Source organism: Ornithorhynchus anatinus, chromosome 4 (genome assembly GCF_004115215.2).
Source record: "Ornithorhynchus anatinus isolate Pmale09 chromosome 4, mOrnAna1.pri.v4, whole genome shotgun sequence".
In the NCBI taxonomy this organism is placed as follows: Eukaryota; Metazoa; Chordata; class Mammalia; order Monotremata; family Ornithorhynchidae; genus Ornithorhynchus; species Ornithorhynchus anatinus.
The window spans coordinates 10,213,856-10,229,772 of record NC_041731.1 but is presented as its reverse complement, the minus strand read 5'-3'; the positions used below and the strand labels follow the sequence as shown (position 1 = coordinate 10,229,772).

The 15,917-nt window shown below is 49.3% G+C and overlaps 1 protein-coding gene across 3 annotated transcripts in view; it reads right to left on the bottom strand.

Moving 5' to 3' along the window:
- Positions 1–11,488, bottom strand: part of HECW1 (HECT, C2 and WW domain containing E3 ubiquitin protein ligase 1) — a 255,082-nt gene extending 243,594 nt beyond the window's left edge. For all 3 annotated transcript variants that reach the window (XM_029063053.1, XM_039911702.1, XM_039911701.1), the window contains exon 1: positions 11,357–11,488. The gene's annotated coding sequence lies outside the window, so the exon portion shown is untranslated. The remainder of the gene's footprint in view (positions 1–11,356) is intronic.
- Positions 11,489–15,917: the final 4,429 nt, after the last annotated feature.

Here is a 15,917-nt window from a genome sequence, read left to right as displayed (position 1 = left end):
ACATAGGGAGATGCCAAATTTCATGAAAATCAAATCATCTCCCGTGTGCTTTGCTTGGAGATGGTAAAGTAAAATTAAATAAGACATTTTCATGACATTTAGAGGTAAATTTTCCTCAAACAGAGCAGTGAAATGTGTTCAGTAGGGCACGGCTGAGTAAGGAAAACTCAAAGGGCCAAATTCTAACTTCAACTGGTGGATGGCAGGTGTGCGAGAACAAGTGCAGACTCGGACTGCAGGAATACCCCTGGGTTCAGTTCTGGGCCCCCTTCCCTTCTCCGACTACACCCACTCCCTTGAAGAACTCATTCATTCCCACAGCTTCAACTAACATCTCTTTCCTGGTGATTTCCCAAATGTATCTGTCCAGCCTGATCTCTCTCCTCCTCAGTTTCGCATTTCCTCCTGCCTTTTGGACATCTCTACACAGATTTCCTGCCATTAGCTCAAACTAAACCATGCCCAAGAGAGAACTCTTCCTCTTTCCATCAAAACCCTGTTCTCCCCCTTACTGTGGGTAGCACCACTATCCTCAACTCATCTCTCTCTTTCAAACTGCATATTCTGTTTGTCACCAAATCCTATAGCTATACCTCTATAACATCTCTACAGTGTGCCCCTTCTTCTCCACTTCCAAATGGCTACCATATTGGACCAAGCTCTTGTCATTTCCTGCCTCAACTATTACATTGACCTCCTCACTGACTTCCCTGCTTTTTGCCTCTCCCCAGTCCAGTCCATACTTAACTCTGTAGCCTTGATCATTTTTTCCTAGAAAAACAAAAAAAAACAACGTTCTGTGCACACCTCCCCACTCCTCGGAAACCTCCCATGCTATCCATCCATCTCTGCATCAAGGAGAAATACCTCACCATTGACTTTAAGGCACTCAATCAGCTTTCATCACTCCTCTCCCATTACAACCCATCCCACACACTTCACTCTAACATCAGCCCACTTAAATCTTCCTCCATCTCACCTCTCTCTCTATTCAGCCCTCGCTCACATCCCCACTTTCTGCCTGGAACTTCTTCCCCCTTCATATCTGGCAGACCAGCATTCTCCCCATCTACAGAGCCCTACTTAAAGAAAACATATCCTCTAAGGAGTCTTCTCTGATTAACTTCATTTCCCCATCTCATGTGTTTTCCCTTCTGGTTCACCCATGCAAGCTAAACAGCCTGTGAAGCAGCATGGCCCAGTGGAAAGATCATGGGTCTGGGAGTCAGACGATCTGGGTTCTACTGGCTCTGCCACTTATCTGTTGTGTGACCATGGGCAAGTCACTTCATTTTCTCTGTGCCTCAATTACCTCATTTTCAAAAGGGGGATTAGGACTGCGAGCCCCATGTGGGACTTGGACTGTGTCCAATCTCATTAGCTTGTATCTATCCCAGCTCTTGGTACAGGGCCTGGCACATAGGAAGCGCTTAACAAATACTATAAAAAATGTATACACGGTAAGCTGAGGGGAAGGTAATTAAAATAGTGGGGGTAAGCAATGAGAGAGCACTCAGTACAGTGCCTGGCACATAGTAAGTGCTTAGCAAATACTATAAAAAACGGATTGCTGCCATTAAGAAATGTAATCCTTTCCTAATGATAGGAGGTGAAATGGTTTAAGAACACTCAAAGTAATTGAAGTGTTTTTGATTATTTCAAATTGTTGACTCCAGTGCCGATTCCTTCCCTTCCAAACAGGTTCAATTAAGATAAGGAGCTAGCATTTCCTATTGTTAATATTGAACTAGGGCTAATCTCAACTTGATTTCAGTAAGGCTTTCCTCCCCGACTACTTTCAAATGGATAAACTAAGAAAGCCTGGTGTGGCTGAGCTTGGTCAAACAGTTGCACAAATAGCTCAAGGTTACATCCACCCGAAGCCTAGGTGTCCAGCTGGGGTGGGAATTAACCAACTGTTGTCCCGAGGGAACTGGTTCTAGGACAGTGTTAGTCACTCTGACCTGGATGAAGGCTCTTGCTCATTAACTACTGCAAAGGTGCTAAAACTGCCACCAGTTTAGGAGACGGGAATAGAATTCGAAAGGGGTTGAGAAAGTGGTCCTTCAAAAAGCAGGATGAGATTCGACAGGGAGAAGGGTAAGGCGGTGTGCTTCAGAAAGGAGAGCGGACACCCCAGTACAGAACGGAAAGTGACTGGCTGAGCACCGCTAAAGCAGGAAGAGCCTGGGGTCCAAGTTGACCCCCAAACTGAACAGGAGACCTAAATGCAGTGTCATCATTAAAAAGTCAACATGGTCCTGGGAGACATCCGAGTGGGATGCACAAGATTGCTCGTGAAAGAGTTAAACTCCTCAACTGTAAGGTCGGTGTCTTTTACTCATACTGTGCAATTCTCAAGTGCCTAGTACAGTACTCTGCACATAGTAGGGCTTAATAAATGCTGTCGATGACTAGGAGAAAGCACTCTTTCCGCTATTTTGGTCAAACCCTCACAGCAACAAAAATGATTAAAGCTAGGAAATAGAAGTTCTATGAGGGAAGATGAAAGGAATTGGGTTTTTTTGGTTGTTGGTTTTTTTTTTTTAGCTCGAGAGAGAAGATTAAGGGATGACTTAACTGATTTTGGGACTCTGAGGATTTTTATGGAATGGATGTTGGCCAGCTGTTCTTTCATGTCTACTGACGCCCAAGAAGAAGAATTTGGCTTAGTCGAAGAGATTTAGCTTGGACAAAAAATAATTTAACTATTGGGGTGTTGATGTTGACGATGTCATCTCCTGTCAAAAGTGACAGGGAAGGCTTGATCCTGTTACTTCCAGTGTATTCTGAGGTGCGTGTGGATGAATGTGAGATAGGGCTGTGGCACTGCCATCACTGGATAGCTTTAGCCCCAAAAGACACACCTAGCGGAACAGATAGGTTCCAGTGGTTGCCTATCGACCTCCGCTCCAAACAAAAACTCCTCACTCTAGGCTTCAAGGCTCTCCATCCCCTTGCCCCTTCCTACCTCTCCTCCCTTCTCTCTTTCTACCGCCCGCCCCGCACGCTCCGCTCCTCCGCCGCCCACCTCCTCGCCGTCCCTCGGTCTCGCCCGTCCCGCCGTCGACCCCCGGGTCGCGTCCTCCCGCGGGCCCGGAACGCCCTCCCTCCTCACCTCCGCCAAACCGATTCTTTTTCCCTCTTCAAAACCCTACTTAAAACTCACCTCCTCCGAGAGGCCTTCCCAGACTGAGCTCCTCTTCTCCCTCCACTCCCTCTGCCATCCCCCCTTTACCTCTCCGCAGCTTAACCCTCTTTTCCCCCCTTTTCCCCCTGCTCCTCCACCTCTCCCTTCCCATCCCCACAGCACTGTACTCGTCCGCTCAACTGTATATATTTTCGTTACCCTATTTATTTCGTTAATGAATTGTACATCGCCTCGATTCTATTCAGTCGCCATCGGTTTTTACGAGATGTTCTTCCCCTCGACTCTATCTATCGCCATCGTTCTCGTCCGTCCGTCTCCCCCGATCAGACCGTAAGCCCGTCGAACGGCAGGGACCGGCTCTATCTGTTGCCGACTTGTTCATCCCGAGCGCTTAGTACAGTGCTCTGCACATAGTAAGCGCTCAATAAATACTATTGAATGAATAATCCGCTGAGGTCCCTTCAGCTCTAGGAGTTTATAACACTTCACCTACGATGAGGATTAGCCTGACAGAAGTGAACCTCGGGGCACTTTCTCATGGCTTCTTCCCTCTCTGCCCTGACTGACGTGTCACAGGAGATTCTTGGGGGAGGAACATGTAAGGGAGGTTCGAGAGAAGAAGGGAAAGGGCAGCGTTCAGGATCCTCAGTCTGATCCAACAAGGAGCCACCAGACTCAGGCAAAAATTGCAGCGAATTTTCAGCCTCTAGTTAGTTGGAGGGGACTTACAATTTCGAGTAAGGGAGAGGGGAAATATTTAGGGAAGGAGTTGGTATACTACCATGGCACATGCTTGGTGCTCCGAAGGAGGGGCCTGGGATAGGACAATGATTTTCTAAGGAAACTGACAGTAGGTAGGACCAAAAAATGTGAAGAAAATGTGAGGACAGTTGAGTGGGAGTGTGGGTTGAAAAAAGCTCTTTGGAGAGGGAAATTTGCATAATTAAACCGAGGCTCCGGTCACGTGGAATTTTAGAACCAAGTCCCTACGCATCCCTTCTGTGAGGAAAGTTCAGCGGCTCAGCAGCTTAAATCCAATCTCAAGAGAAAAGCCAAGGCATCTCTGGGGTTCTTTGTCAGGAGTCCAGTGGTTTCTCAGGACCAGGCCTGCTCCAGGGTTATTCAGAACATCAGTTCCCATTTATAGTAACAGGGCCACTCCCTTCCCCAAACACAGGGAAAAATAAAGAGAAATCAGATGGAGGAAACTGTCTTCTTCCCAGAGAGCAAAAAAGTTACCTGCAGAATCACTAGGGTGAAAATTGCTCTGGACACTGGATTTAGGTGGTGGAGGTAGGTTCAGTAAGAAGGAAACTAGAATACAAATCAGAGCCCCCACATTTCCTGCCCCAACCCCCAAGTCACCTAATCTAATCCCGTCTGGTCTCGCTTGGCAGTTTCTGTCTTGTCCATCAACTGGATCTCCTTACTCTGAAGAGAGTTCCGATGGCCTTCCAATCAGGGGTATTTACTGAGCTCTTATTGGGTGCGGAACCCTGTAGTAAGTGCTGGGGAGAGTACAATATAACATGTTCCCTGCCCACAAGGAGCTTACAGTCTCATCCTGAGTCCCCGTACTAGAAAAAGTCCCCAGCCATGTAAAAGAAGCCACCTGACCCGGGGCCCAGACCTTTCGATGCCCAGTTTTTTATTCCTGGAGATACTGTATTTAGTCAGGACCAAGTCAGGTAAGTTTTTCCAAACTCTCTGGTCTAAAATATTGATCCTCCTCCTGGCTTGCAGATGGTGCTACTAAGAAAGCAAGTCAGGAATTGGAATGATAATAGTCACATTTCCGAGAGGTCTTTCCTGACTTAGGTCCCCCTTTCCTCTTCTCCCATTCCCTTTTTCCCTTACTGGCTCCTTTTGTTCTTCCCCTGGCCCAGCCCCACAGTGCTAATGTACATATCTGTAATTTATTTATATTAATGTCTTTCTCCCGCCCTCTAGACTGTATACTCACTGTGAAAAGGAAATATGTCTGTTTACTGTACTGTACTCTCCCAAGCGCTTAGTACAGGGCTCCACACACAGTAAGCTCAATAAATATGATTGAAGTACAGTACAATCAAGTTAGTAGGCATGATCCTTGTCCACAAGGAGTTTACAGTTTAGAGAGGGAGTTTAAATAAATTACAGCTAGGGGAATGACAGAGTATAAGGATAAAGCTAAAAAGTTCCTGTGGGAAAGATGATGAACTAAGACAGGAAGCAGCATTTCAGGGTAATCTGCCTTTGCAGGACTGTCTAAAGCACTTGCGAAAAATATTCAGGAAGAATAGTTAGGAAAGGAAGTGGACTGGAGCAATACAGAGAGAGTTCACCTTGGTAGTTTCCATTTCTTTACGTAGCAGGGTGTAACAATTCAGCACTCCCCTCCACCCCCACCCCCAGACACCCAAAAGGCAAGCTTAGAACTGTTGATTTCCAAGTCCGGTTCTTACTCCGTGACCACCGGGGAGAAGAGAAGGCTACAATTTTTCAGTAATGTTGATCCCAGAGATGGGATTTAAGGGGTTCCAACAGGTTTTTGGTGGGGGCAGAAGCAGGGGGTGCTTTAAAGAAATCTCATCATTCCAAGTACTTTCTTCCAGCCCAGAGGTTTCTCTTCTGCTGGGCCCAGTGGCTTTCGATCACAAACTCTACGTTTCTCAAACTGCCCCAATTTACAGAGAATCAAATGCTGCTGTCATACCTAAAACAATCCTCGGCATCACGGGTGCATTTCTGGAACATTTGTTCGGTAGGCCAGGGAGTTTAATACTTAAGGTCTCAACGGGCCATCCAGCAGAATAAAATTTATCACTAGACAAGAATGCCCTTCATAATCTCGATTTTGCATCTATAATACCACAACCAAAACAGCTCACATATAAAATTGCTGCATCATTAATGGGCCTTTCACGAAGTCTGGACTATACCAGCTTGTAAATTCAGTGATTGAAATTTTTCTTCTTTTTAGGTCCCAGATTTTTCATCTCTGAGGTCCAAAATTCAATCTCTCAGCAACAGCAGAGCCACTAATTAGCTCCATTGTAAGTTTTGCGGTAACTTTTCCACCACAAAGAGCAGTTCCCACCTAGGAGCCGTGCCTCCGCTCCACTGTGAACGTTTCTTGAAATGAAGCCTTAGAACCTGCATTCTGACCTGCACACTGTGGCTTCCATTCAAGCAGTGAGTCTACCAGAAAAGGAGCCGCCTTTATGGGTAGAACTGCTGCCCTTTCAATTAGTACAGCTCCTTAAACGCAACAACTTCTTGTGAGCAGCAAGTGAAAACCAACCAAGTTTGGGGGAGCAAGGACTAGGATCGAGGGTGAGAGTCTCCAGGGGGTGCCCCTGAAGAGCAATTAAGACAGAAACAGAAGGCGAGAAGGAGGGGTGGACAGGGCAGAAGAGGGGAGAGCAAAAGGGAAGTCAGGAAAGGTAGACAAAGGAAACATGGGGATGATTCACAACTGTGGTACTTGTTAAGCACTTCCTGTGTGCGAGACCCTGTACTAAATTCGGTGGGTAGATGCACGCCAAGCGGGTCAGACCCAATCCCTGTCCCACAGGGGGCTCTGGGTCTAAGTGGGAGGGAGAATGGGTATTTAAAGGGCTAAAGAAGAGAATGATGGGCAAGTGTGACCTACGTAGAAAACAGCAACCTCCACCCAGACCCTGCAGTGAGTCTCCTGCTGTCATTTCCCAGAACCCAGCAGCGGGACTCTGACCACTAGACCCTGAGCAGAGCGGGTGGGTGTTCCCGCTACCATGACCTGCAAGGCAGTGACAGTTTCCGGGGGCCCACAGTAGCCTCGACTGGTCCTTCCAGGCATTACATGGCGGTTTCAGTCATTCATTCATTCATTCAATAGTATTTATTGAGCGCTTACTACGTGCAGAGCACTGTACTAAGCGCTTGGAATGAACCAGTCGGCAACAGATAGAGACGGTCCCTGCCGTTCGACGGGCTCACGGTCCGATCGGGGGAGACGGACGGACGAGAACGATGGCGATAGATAGAGTCGAGGGGAAGAACATCTCGTAAAAACCGATGGCGACTGAATAGAATCGAGGCGATGTACGTCTCATTAACAAAATAAATAGGGTAACGAAAATATATACAGTCGAGCGGACGAGTACAGTGCCGAGGGGATGGGAAGGGAGAGGGGGAGGAGCAGAGGGAAAGGGGGGAAAAGAGGGTTTAGCTGCGGAGAGGTGAAGGGGGGGGTGGTCGAGGGAGTAGAGGGAGAAGAGGAGCTCAGTCTGGGAAGGCCTCTCGGAGGAGGTGAGTTCTAAGTAGGGTTTCGAAGAGGGGAAGAGAATCGGTCTGGCGGAGGTGAGGAGGGAGGGCGTTCCGGGCCCGCGGGAGGACGCGACCCGGGGGTCGACGGCGGGACGGGCGAGACCGAGGGACGGCGAGGAGGTGGGCGGCGGAGGAGCGGAGCGTGCGGGGTGGGTGGTGGAAAGAGAGAAGGGAGGAGAGGTAGGAAGGGGCGAGGTGATGTAGGGCCTTAGTCATCGGACCAGTTCAACCCTAGTGGCAGCGGCAATGGTGACCATGGTTGCTATTGCCGCTGCTACAGAAACGGAAGAGGAACACTTGGGTTTCCTCTAGACTGCAAGCCGGTTGTGGGCAGGAACGTGTCCGTCATATTGCTGTGTTGTAATAATAACGTTGGTATTTGTTAAGCGCTTACTATGTGCCGAGCACTGTTCGAAGCGCTGCGGTAGACACAGGGGAATCAGGTTGTCCCACGTGGGGCTCACAGTCTTCATCCCCATTTGACAGATGAGGTAACTGAGGCCCAGAGAAGTGAAGTGACTCGCCCACAGTCACCCAGCTGACAAGTGGCAGAGCCGGGATTCGAACTCATGACCTCGGACTCCAAAGCCCGTGCTCTTTCCGCTGAGCCACGCTGCTTCTCTAAGCAGCTCGTACTCTCCCAAGCGCTTAGTACAGTGCTCTGCACACAGTAAGCACTCCATAGGTACAACTGACTGACTGCGTAGTTTCCAGAGAGAAGTCCCAGGAGCACGATCTTCTTGAAACACTGGTCTAGTAACCTAGACTGATTGATGGGTCACTTGGGGCCAATTCCTAGGCGGGCAAAGGTGGAGAATTCACCTTTCGCAGCTCTAAATTCCCAGCTCCGTGGGACTCGCTAGCCCAAACCTCACCTAAAGAGCCAGGTAGGGGTTGCACTGCTCTCTCCCAAGTGTCTAGCGTAGTGTTCCGCCCATAGTAAGCGCTCAATAAATGTGACCCATTTAGGCTGGCTGGAAGGGGTGCTTTTCTGAACTGGCTGGGCCCTTCCGTTTCCAGCAGGGACAGGAAGTCTGAGGAGACCGAATTGGCTCCCTGCGCCGTCCGGTCTCACCTAGGTCTAGTAGAGCTTATCTTCAGACACCAAAAGGGAGCAGGGTCACATTTTCAGGATATAATTGAGAGTAACTTGGTTATTACCTTGCTAGGGAAGGGAGTTTAATAACCCACCTCCATCTGATCATAATAACTGTAATTTACCCACACAGGACACCGATTTGGGAGATACCTCAGCTGGGACAAATCTTAGCTCAAGATTTTTTTTTTTTTTTTTTTTTTTTTTTAAAAACGTACCCCAGATGATAAAAGGAAAGAGCCCTAATAGTATTTCTAATTAGTACACAGACTGAAGGAAAAAGCTAATTAGATTGCTTACTGTTTCAAGTAGTCAACTCACAATCATCTGTGATAATGAAGGGCAGGATCATTTAAATCCACAGATAATCCAAAAAACATCAGTTGGATGATTTAGGGAATTTCATCCTTCTCCCTCGCAGAGATGCTCCTAGAGTAATAAAATGAATGGGTTTGAGGTCTTTTTTTTTTTTTTTTTTATTTCTCACCCCATCCCTTAGTGCAATTGGTGAAAAGAAAAAAAAAAAAGAGCAGAAAGAAGGTAAAGGGGAGACAAAAGGCCTGGATAAACCACACTCTGGATAATCCACTCTTGGATGACTCAGATAACTAGCACAAGAGGTTACTTTGGATGCTATAAACATTTACTTCCAAGCTATCCCCATCGCTTTATTCTTTGTATGCTTCCTTCAGAGTTATTGATCAAATCCTTGTACACTCTGTTCCGAATGCTTTGGGATAAAGTCAGGGGCAATACTCGACGTCCATTTTTAAGAAGCAGAAATGGAAAAGGTCGGAATGGCACATCACTCCATAAATACACTTCAGCAGGGGTAAATCCATCCAATACCCCAGAGGTACTACTGGTGTGTTGAACTTTCTAGAACAATTCTAGCTAAATCCCGAGTTCAATTTTCTTTCGGGAAAGAAATCAATCAGGAAACAGAATGGTCAGAGAGAGGAGCTGCACATCCTCTCTCCCCTCCACATCCCTCCCTCCCTCCCCCCGGCTGGAATTCCGGCATGCATCTGAACACAGTATATTGAGTGAAACATACGGCTTCTTTCAAAAGTCTAATTGGGCTGCCAGGATAGGAGTAAAAATAGCACCACATTCTCCGACGGTTCACTCCAGAGATGGCTAGAACAGACTGAAATGGGGAAATATACTGTACTCCATTTCTCTACTACACAGGCACTCGCATTCGAACAAAGGCAGACGTAGGAATGATAATCCCCTCTTAGTGGAAAATCCAAATTTTCAAAATGAATCCCCAAGCTCAACTGAATTACTGTAATAACTGCGATACTGACGTGATCACTGATCAGAGAGGCAGAGCTGACCACCTGCTATGTGACAAACTCCACTGGAGCAACCCCAGAGCCACTAATGGCTGAGCTACTCATTCAGGACCATATCCCACCAGATCAGATGGAAGGTTATTAAATGCGTGGACAAGAAGGGAAGTTGGGAAGGAATTCCCCTTTAACCTGAGAGAATGTTTTGCTCCTTCCCTATATATTCTGAGCACAGAATCCAGTACATAATTAGAGAGAGACAGAGAGAGAGAGAGAGAGAGAGAGAGAGAGAAAGAAAAGAAGCAGCCCACTGCAGCAACTGAATGGATGAATATTTATCACTCCATCACGACCAAATAACGTCTTCCGCAACTGGGAAAACCCACACACAACACACGTCGTACGGTGTGAAGGGAAAGTAGACTAACCGCACAATCATTTACACCCTGGGGTGGGGGTCGGGGGTGAGGGGGTGACAAAAGGAGTCACTGGGCATTTTGCAGTCTGCCCTTGTACCAACCAGTTTAACGCTCTTAAACTAAGTTACGGTACCCATCGGTCGCAGGCGAGATAAGGCTAAAGAAGGAAAAATCCTTCCGTCGGAGAAATAGTAGAAGCATCCGTCGGGAAGGTGAAGTCGGAAGAGGCTGTTTGAGACTTCAGATTTTGCTGCATTGTCAGAGTCCAGAGATGACGGAGAGCGAGTGAGGGACCGAAGCACAGCCAGAGAGCCCAGAAATTGACTCTGTAAGCATGTAGCCTATATTCGCATTTCTCCAAATGATGCCTATTAGTGTCGGCGTGCAGTGCGGGTCAAAATACCGTAATCCTACATCATCGATGGAGATTCGGCCAGCCGGCCGGCCACAGACCGAGAAGCAGAACGGGGATTCTGGCCGGGGGGGGGGAAGAGGACTGAACGCTGGGGTCCGTTCGGTGGACTCACAGAACCAGCAGGGAGGCCCCTTCAGAGGGATAGGATTGGACTAGGAGATGATAAAGCAGAATTTTCCAAATCCGGCCATAAATAAATAGACGAACAAGCGAACCCCTGGCGTCTCGAGGCATCTGTCGAGGGGGTGATTTTCAGATAAACGGGACTCTGGTGGCTAGTCTATCGCCCCCCCCCACCTCCGCCCCCCCGTCCCAACAGAGAAAGAGGGTGAGTTGGAGGGGAAGAGGGGGAGGAGGGCTGGGAAGGGAGGGAGTCAGCACCGAGTCTTTGTTTTCAGCCTCCCGAGCCGGCGCCCCCAGCTATGTGAGTCTGCGTTTCTTCTCTTTAACCCCCCTTCCACCACCATCCCTCTGCTCCGCGCCCCATCCCCGAGCCGGGTCAAACCTCTCGGGGAAGATGGGGCGGGGGGCGGAAGGACGGAGGGGGGATGGATCCCCGTGGCCCGGGGCTAAAGGAGAGGAGCCGAGGCAACGATGCTAAGCCGGGGGCCGGCGGTACCCAGGCCGCCTGAACCGGACAAGAAGCCAAAGCCCCCTCCCCAGATCCTCATCCGCGCTGCTCCTCACCTGAATGATGCCAGGCTGGGCACAAAGCATGCTCCCAGGACTCACAGCCTCCTCCTGGCACACGTGCCCCGCATGCTTCGGGGCGCTCCCGGCCTTTCAGCCGCAGCCACCAACAGAGAGAGTGGGAAGATGATATATCTCTCTCTCTCTCTATATATATATAGATATATGTATATACCTATATATATAAGATATATATCTGCATATATATTGAGAGAGAGAGAGAGAGAAAAAGACTCCCTCTCTGCCTTGTAGACGGTCTACTGGGGGAGGCGGGGATGGGGGGGGGATGGTGCCTGTGTGTGTGTGCGGGTGCGCATGAGAGCGAAAGAGAGAGAGAAAAACACAACCCCCTTTCCTCCTCCCCCCACCCCCCCACGTCAGAGACGCACCATATTCCAGCACCAACAACAGCGGCTGAAAAGCCGTATTGCCGCACACTCCATCTCCCTCCCCTCCTCTCTGGGTACCGGACAGCTGGAGCCAACCAGGAGCTGCGGCTCCCACCGACTAGTCCGCCCCGCCCGCCCAGCCCCGAGCAGGGCGAATCTCAGGCCCTCTCCCCCCCTCTCTCTCCCCCCCCACTCCATACCCGCCTCCCAGCCTCCCACTTCTAACCCGGACGGTTGGCCATCTCGATTTCTTTCAGCCTTCATCCTCCTGCCTCCCCTTCCCCTGTTCAAAACAGGTCACTTCCAGGGCTGAAGAACGGACGGATGGAATCCCGCCTGGGCTCCTGTCGAATGCATATTCCAATAAGCCACCTTAGAGGGGTAGAAATGAAACTGCATACACACACACACACGCGCGCGCCCATCTGTCTCCCTTCCCGGGCTCTTTCCCACACCCTCAACAGTTCACACACACACACAAATCAGCACTAACAGCCAGAATCCCATTTTCCCTTGAAAAAAAAAAAAAAATCACACAGCATAAGGAGAGCCCGACTCTACCCAGCTGGAGAGAAGACCCTTCCCCACCCCCACCACGGGCCCCCCAAAACCTTCTCCGAGTCCACTCTTCCCCCACGAGAACAGGAGTCGCGTTCACCGGGTGTTGCTCTCGGCGACCTCAAGGTGATGGTGATTCGGGGCAGAGTCGGGTACGGCGAGTGGAGCGATTCAAGATGCTCTCCGGATAGGAACTGAGAGGGACCAGACGTTTCAGAGGGTGACGGCCCGTCAGTCAGTCAAGTTTACCGAGCACTTCACCGTGTGTAGAACACCGTACTACGCTCTCGGGAGAGTAGGATATAACGATAAGCAGATACGTTCCCCGCGCACAGTGAACTTGCAGTCTGGAGGGGGGAGACGGATATTAATATAAATAATGGCAGATATGGACATAAGTGTTGTGGGGCTGGGAGGCGCGAATAAAGGGAGCAAATCAGGGTGACACAGAGAGGGGAGGGAGAAGAAGTCAGGCGTGGTCCAGACCCAGTATGTCCCCAGCGCTGGGTTTGATGACCACCGCTGGGCAATAATAACGTGGCCCACTGTAGTCTTAGTCCACCCTGGCACCATTTATAGGTGATCATGAGCCCCTGGCTCCCTCCCCACCCTTCAGAAGTGGCCAAAAGCTGGGGGCACTGGTCCCTGGGGCTAGTAGGGCACAACCCTTATGCTCGGTGAACCCACGGCTCTGCCCAGTCACGAGGGGCCAGAGAGGAGCAAACAGTGAGCAGCTTGTTGGGGAAGGGGCACGGCTCCAGGGGCCAAGACCCAGAAGCCCGGCACGCTCATGTCCCCCAGTAAAGAGCACGGAAAGAAAGAGCAGGGAGCGTGAAGGAAGGGAGGAAGAGAGTGTGGGCTCAAAGCTGGCTCCACTGCTCTGGGCAAACAAGTGAAGAAGTGAACACCTGATGGATAGCCCCGCTAGACCGCAAGCTCCTTGAGACTAGGGACTGTGTGCATGACGGAGTGGATGGAGCAGGGGCCTGGGGATCTAAAGGTCATGGGTTCGAATTCCAGCTCTGCCACTTTTCTTCTGTGTGACCTTGGGCAAGTCACTTCTCTGTGCCTCATCTGCAGAGTGGGGAGTGAGACTCTGAGCTCCGTGTGGGACAGGGACCGTGTCTAACCCGATTTGCTCCTATCCACCCCAGTGTTCAGCACAATGCAAGTGCTTAACGAATGCCACAGTTAGTCATTTTATTGTAGGATACTCTCCCGGGCTCTCAGTACAGTGCTCTGAACAAAAAATAAGCACACGATGAAAACCACCGGTTGAAAACGCAGCCCTGGTCAGAGATGCAATTCCTCCGTGGAGATCAGTCGGTGCTATTTGAGCTCTTACTGTGAAGGGTACTGTAGTGAGCTCTTGGGAGAGTACAATATAGAGTCCAGCCCTCTTGCACGCGTTCATAGACATGCCCTGCCTCCTTTGCGTCTTTCTACAACATACGATTCTGTCCCCTGTGCTCCAAAACATGAGAAACATCCTAATCTGGGAGCCGAATCCTGGGGATGTCGGATGTGAGTTCCTGTTAGTAGCCCAAATGCGGTAGAAGAAAAATCTCTCTCCACACATGTGCATCCCCTCAACTACACTCCACCCTCCCATTATATTGCTTGCAGCCAGTCGGAATGCAATAATTGCCGTGAATACATATTCTGACACCCCCAGAAGCATGTTAAATCACTACTTTGAAGACACACGCTTCTTCCCAGTCATCCTACCTATGGAGGATGAATTGCACAAATAAAATAAAGCCATCTTCCCCTCCCACCCACCTTCAGATAACGTGCCACCTGTCTGTAAGATAGATATGTATGACTACCGACTCTGAGCTCTTTATCCCCATGACTAGTCATTGATTTCTTTCTGCCACCGGAGACCTATCCCCAAGCGATAGCCTAAGTTGATAGAACACCACCACGGCAGCTGCCCCTCTTCTCTGGGGGAACACGTGGCATCATCCATATAATCGTGACTCACGCTCTATCCCTTCCACACACCTTCTCCCTCGCCCCCGCCTCTCCCGACCTTTCCTATATTTCCCTGGGGCACCGACGTTCACTGAAAAGTCTCCTACGTTCCTTGATAAAGGGATAGGGAAGTCTTCGGCTAGATAGGGGAGGGACCAGCCCACTTTTTCAAACTAAAGATCCATAGGAAGTTGCAGTCCACACAGGTCTCAGGGAAGTCTGGAACTTGTATTTGCGGCTCCTCATCCAAAAATAGACCGGGACGTAGAGAAGAGCAACATCCATTTGACAACAAGAAGCAAGCGAATCCCAACTGGAAGCGTAAGGTACAAAACAACAAACCACGGCCTCCTGGGAACGGCCATGGGCTACCAACAGTTAACATCAGAAATTTAGAACCCTGGGGTGTTTCTTTTGTTAATTCAGCTTCACTCAACAGAGACATCTCCCTATGCCTCGCGATCACATTTCATTATATGAATTCACCATATTTCTTTTATGCATGAAACTTGTTGCTTTATCATTTCAAAAAGGCACTCTGTTTTCCTCCAGGGTAGGAAGCTTCATGAAGGAATAGAGGAATAGAAACCATAAGGACTCATTTAGAAATATCAACAATAAAAAAAATGGTAAACTTGGGGAAACTTACTGTGCATCATTCAGAGGTCCAGACCCGAGGATCTCTCCCACAGCAAATCCAAACTCTTTAAAAGCTCATGTTTAGCACTCTGCACCTTTCTCAGCCTTCTGAAGACCTCCCAGAAGTGACTCCCTAGTACTCTCTACTGCTCTCAGCTGTTCTCTATGTGTTCTCTGAACGACATCCAGCTGGCAGCTCTGTGCTTTCCCAGCTTAGAGGGGAAGAGGAGAGGGAAGGGAGGGGAAGACAGGGGAGCTGCTTAGAGGAGGGGAGGGGGAGAGGGGAAAAGCGGGAAAAGGAGAAAAGGGAGGAAAGAGGAAGAAAAGAGAGGAGGAGAGGAGGCAGGGGTCTCTTCAGGCTTCAGTGAGAGTGGTCCAAGACGGAGGTCTTTTTCATCTCCTGCCTTTTTCCTAAAGAATCCAAGTGCTCCACCTTGCCATATGTATTTATGAAGTACCTACTGTGGGCAAAGCACTGTGTAAGCACTAGAAAAAGATCCAGGGGTGAGAATTAGAAACAGTACCTTCTGCACAGTTTAAACGTAAGGTTATGGATTGGGTGGGGCTGAGGAGAGGGGTTTGGCTGCATTAGCTGAGAAAGTTATCTGTCTTTCCACCAAAAGGCATCTCACCTAAAAATGGTGGCATTTTTTAAGTGTCTATGATGTGCCAGGCACTGTACTAAGCGCTGGGATCTATACAGCAAACCCGGTTGGACACAATCCCTGTCCCACATGGGGCTCTCGGTCTTAATCTCCATTTGACAGGCGAGGCAACTGAGGCACAGAGGAAGGGAAGTGACTTGCCCAAGGTCACACAGCGGAAAAGTGGCAGAGCCAGGATTAGAACCCCGGTCCTTCAGACTCCCAGGTCCGTACTCTCTCCACTAGACCACGGAGCTTCTCGATTCGAGACATTTCTCTGCCCCAGATCTGTCTTCCAGAGTTACTGGCTGCAGCTCACAAACCATTTATCAAATACATTTTTTTTCTGGA